Here is a 5,672-nt window from a genome sequence, read left to right as displayed (position 1 = left end):
GTAACTAATCAACACCAAACAACTAACTAACTGCCAAGAAATTTAGCACATGCTTAATACAATGCTTAGCATATATCTAATTACAATTCAGCACATGCTCACTAATTTAATAAAATTTCTAACACATGCTCACTAATCCAATATAATTGCTATACAATACAATGTTAATGCTTTCTATCAAAACTAAACAAGTTCTTACCAAAACAAAGTTTTTAATTTTTTTTTTTAAATTATAAACTAATGTAGAAAGTTAATAAGGCAAGTGAAAGAAGAATAAGAAATTGCCCCAAAATAATGAAGGGGCTTTGCAATGCATAATGAATGACAAAATTGAAAGTGACTGCGGTGAGCTCCATATTTTTGTACCAGCTGGTTTTGACGTTAGATTTTGGTTTCGACTCAAGTCTGAGAAATGGGTTATTATTGGGTACTTCAAGAGTATACACTCTTTCTCTCTTATATAATGATGGGTCTCATCCACTATGGGAGTCACTTTTATGTGAAAAGAAGAGAGTATACTTCCAAACTACCTAATAAATCTCCTTGAAAAGTGTGATTTGACAACATGATTGTGTCCCAAACATATGTTTCATACAAATATGGGGGATTTGGTTGTTGAACTGTGGTAAATTCATGTTAAAGAGGAAGTGACCTCCAATCATTGGATTCTAAGGTCAAACATAGGCAGGTTGAAGGGAAGTATGCGGGTTCCTACCTAAGTAAAAGAGACTAAATTATGTCTTGAACTAAAAGAAATGTCCGAAAGTTTGGTTACGCTGCACGTCTTGCAATGATACACCATTTTAAATCATTCCTAAGTTTTATTCATGCACTAATATATAGCATTGTACTTTCAGTATCTTGAAGTGCGCCCACAGCCTCTTTCTTGGTGCATGCCATACACAACGAGACTATGTAATTATGTATAGCTATAGCTAACTATAACATGGATAGGGATTATTGCATAAGCGACTTAATAAATAAGGCTAACCTAAGGCTTTTAGAGGAAGGAAAATATTAACCAATATTCTTAGGATATTAGTTTATGAATTATTTTTAGAAACATTTTATTGGGAGAATGACAATATAATGAATTTTATTGACAGCATTTTATATTTTCTATAGAAATAATGTCAGAACTTTTATATTAAAATTTATTAATAATTGTCCTAAAGACATCTATAAACATATCTTTAGAGAAAGCCCACATGTTTGTTGTGTGCAGTTCTTTGACTTTTTCTACTGTCATTTTCTTTCTTTCAAGTTCCAAATCTCATGAAAAAGGACAAGAAGATATAAAGGTGAAATTTTAAGACATATTTTTCATGATTTTTGTGTTATGAACATAATTGGTTTACGCCGTAGACAAAAGTACTAAAGAAAACTCAAGTGGTGTTTTTTTTAATAAAAAATAAATAAGATCGCTTACATTTTTTTTCTTAAAAAAAAAAAGAGAACTGATGAATCAAAGGTTCGCCAGTTACAGTAAGATCGTCTAGATGGGGCCGGGTGCTTGCTTGCGTCACCGTGGAAGAAAGAGCTCCTTAAAATGGTCACTGGTGTGGCGCCTGCCACAATGCTTCCAATGCCAAAGTCAGCACAAGGGAGCTTATAATAACAGTTCAGAATATTTTAGTATACCTTATTTTTTGTATCCGTACCAAGTGTTGGCGATGTGAGGGCTTCATATATGTTGTTCCGAATCCTAGCCATTGTGGTTGATATTGTGATGTTAATGCCTTCTTTGATAACGCTTCCTGCTTAGTAATGAGGTTTAATATGCTCTCAACAGTCTGTTTAGGTGGTTTTGTAACTGTCCAAGACATTATTGGCAGCATTGAATGATCCTGATATCCTCGTCGGTGACGTGGACACTTGTTTAGGCTCATCTCTGAGAGCGGTCTTGTCTGTCTTATTGACCTCGTCTATGGTTGATTTCGTCAGTCCCATCAAGAACTTTAAAGGAAAATAAGTTTATATATATATATAAAAGTTAAGTGTTTGATTTGAAATTTGTTGGACCTATAAAACCTACAAAAAGGCCAACGCGGGCCTGGCTCAGTTGGCATGGTTTGTTCTCTTCGCCTAACCAAACTAGGTTCGAATCCCTCTGCTTGCAGGAGTTCGTTGGTGGGCATCCTTGGTGGGGTTCACCCCCCGCACAGGTGGCCTGGGAACTGCCCTCCCCACTACCATCCTAGCGCCCTGCCCGGGGGCTGGAGTAACTTATTTAACCCCCATTTTCATTAACCGAAAAAAAAAAAAAAAACCCTACAAAAAGGAGAGAAGCATCGAAGAAAACGCTAGGGCTATCCTCAATGGGAAGTTTGTGATGCTTAAGTTAGTGTGTTTATTTATTTATTTATTTTTATGGATAAAACTTAGGTATAGTATTTTAGGTGTTGTTCTTTAAGTTCCCTTTTAAAGATTCAATTATGTGGCTACTTAACTAAAAAATACATTTCTATCCATAAGAAAAAATCCATGTAGCCAAATGTTAACAGGAAATTAAAGAACAACACTTAAATACTGTATATAAGTCTTACCCTTTATTTATTTACTTTTCACATATATGAAAACCATATCATATATTTGTAGTGTTCTTCTCGTACATGTTTTTTGTTTGGATTTTCTAATATATAGGCATGTTCTAGGCAGGTAACCGTTACCCCTTGTTAGTCATAATGGGGTCCATGGGGAGTGATGCTCGTATTCGCTACTTGCCAGTTGCCTACTTGTCCTCAAATATTAGTCCTGACTCCTGAGTATTCGTCTAATCAAGGGATGCTCATGTCGGGCTTATTGGCATGGTTTGCTTAATTATATGTTCTGGATATGCACATCAAAACTAACAGAATTCAAGTGTTTAATTGTAAGTTGTAACAATCTTAAATTCAAGGTTTCAATTGAATATTTTGGAATTATAAGGTTTAATTTGAATCCACTCCTAAAGTATAAGATTTAAAATGTAATTTATTTATTTTTTATATTTATTTAACTTACTTATTTATGTACATATCTTTTTAAACATTCATTTTTTTTAAGGTATAACAGTATTTTTGTTCAACAAATGTAACAAACTGTGTGCTTAATGTTATTAGCGATTTTACTACAAAAAGTTTACAAATTGACAATGAATGTGAGTGGTACTAATTTTTTTATAGGATAATAAGTAAATTCTTAAGAGTAATATTAGGAATACTATAAATTTTATCACATAAGTCTTACAAATTAATATGTTAATAATCATAAAAAGTAATGAAGATATTTATTTATTTTGTTGTTGCGAGTTTGAAAAGCCTTTATACTAAATTGGTAGTAGTTTTCCCTTCAATTTTTTTTAAAATAAATAAATGATAGTGGTTTTAGTGTTTTCTATTTTTAATTTAATTAATTTTTTTATCATGTGTTTTAAATGTTGAAATATCACTTTATAAACATTATTGAGTAAAATTTGTACAACACTTCGGTAGTATCTAATAAATCAGCCAAATTATAGATTCAAGTAAAATCTTTTGTGTTCCAATAAAAGATCTAAATTTAATCTTTGTTATATAAACTAATTGATGTCTTAATTTGATAAAGAGCAATTATCATAGAAAAGATACTGTAAGTTTAGTTTAAAATACTATCATACAAAATAAATATTAAACAAATCAGTCAAATTTGTATAGTTTAGCATCACTTGAATTTGTATAGTCAAATTCATACTGCTATTTAACACTACCAATACTAAAATGCATACTGCAATGGTGGAGGGAAAGCCAAAAAATTTGGTTGTGCACGATAACTAAGATAGTAAAAAAAAAAACAATATTTTATTAAAAGTTATATTATTTTATTGTCTTGATGGTGGTGGTTGTTGTTTATTGTAGTGTGTATCTATATATATATATATATATATATATATATATATATATATATATATATATATATATATATATATATATATATATAATTTTATTGTATTGTTTATATTATTTTATTATGTTAAATGCTAAAATAAAACCACTTATGTTGAATATTTTGTAAAATAAAGTGGTAAAATAGATAAAGTAACTTTTTAGAGTGTCAAATTACTATATTCTTGGCACCACCAACAATGACGCTATTAATTCATAAATATCATCTTCTACAAGAAAAAAAATTGTTGGGTGCTAAGACCTTTAGATTTAAATGTATTAGAACTCTAATTTGTAATGTTGGCAAACCATGATCAAAAAGTTTAGTCTTGTTTAGACGTGCTCAAAGTATGTGTCTTTTATGTAACGTTGGAATCGAGTTGCTGCAGGATTTACTGTGCAATTCTGCCTGGCTTGATCGATCAAGAATTAAACTCGACTAATTGAAGCTCGTGCAAATTGTTTTTCTGCAGAATTTTTCAACTCAGCCCATGCCCGTTTTATGTGTAGGGTTTTATGTTTTGCCATAGGTATAAAAGGGAAAACCCTAACCACGTTTTAGGGATGCTCTTTATACTGTGTATGTGAATCTTTTGTGAGATCTAGAAGTGTTTTCCTTTACATACACTTAGGCCTTGTTTGGGAGGAGGGAATGGAATGGAATGGAATGGAATGGAATGGAACGGAAAGGAATGGAATGGAACGGAAAGGAATGAAAAGAATAATTTTAGAATATTCTTCCTTTCCCTTGTTTGAGAGTTTTAATGGAGAGAATGGAAAGTCCATTCCCTTGTTTGGGAATTATAGTGGGAGGAAATGAAATGGGTAGGAGGGAATACTCATTCCTCGCTATTCCCTTAAAACCTCAAATTTTCATTCCCCTTGAAATTGGGAGGAATGATAGGGAATGAAATTAGATTTAATGAATTTTTTAGTAAAACTCTCAAAATACCCCTATATATTCAACCCTTTATTTTAAAATAGGTGTCTAATGGTAATATTGTCATAAAATGATTCCATTCCATTCTTTTCATGTTACTCCCAAACAAAATTACTTACATTCCATTCATTTTCATTCCTTTCCATTCCTTTATTTTAAAACATCCAATCAAGGTTACTTAATTCCATTCCATTCTATTCCTTTCTATTCTCTTATGATCATTCCATTCCATTCCCTTCCCTTATGAACTCCCAAATAGACTCTTAGGGTTGTCAAGATCTAGATTGATGTCAAGGGCTTGGTGATCAATTCAGTTGCAAATTCAAGAGCTTAAAGATATACAAGCGAGAGTGCTTGTGCTTGCTGGGAATCCAAGAAAGAAGTAGTTCGTGAACTAGGAGTTGTCATGTGGTCGTGGTAGTAAGTTTTCTACTCGAGGTAGCAATAAGATGTTACTGGTCTAAGTCACTATTGTGTAAACTTCAATTCTTTCATAATGGATTCAATTTACCTTGAGGATAGCTAGGTTAAATCCTTCCCAGCTTTTTTACCGATTTGGTTTTCCTGGGTCATCATATTGTTGTGTTCTTTATTTTCCGCACTTTACAATGATATGATTCTTATGTGTTAACCAAGATCTGCATAATTTACTTAAGTTAATCACTTGGCTAAACAACTAGGTTAATCTGGTTGTGTTTTAAGGGGTCTAAAATGAACAGAAACAAAATAAAAAAACAAAAAATCATAAATATCATGCAGCTACACTAGTCCACGAACTTTGAAAAACCCCTCTCAATATCAAGAAGTCTCAGCATCGCATGCATGAAGAG

This window comes from Castanea sativa, chromosome 10 (genome assembly GCF_040712315.1).
Source record: "Castanea sativa cultivar Marrone di Chiusa Pesio chromosome 10, ASM4071231v1".
NCBI classification, from domain to species: domain Eukaryota; kingdom Viridiplantae; phylum Streptophyta; class Magnoliopsida; order Fagales; family Fagaceae; genus Castanea; species Castanea sativa.
Note: the sequence above shows the minus strand (reverse complement) of the source record.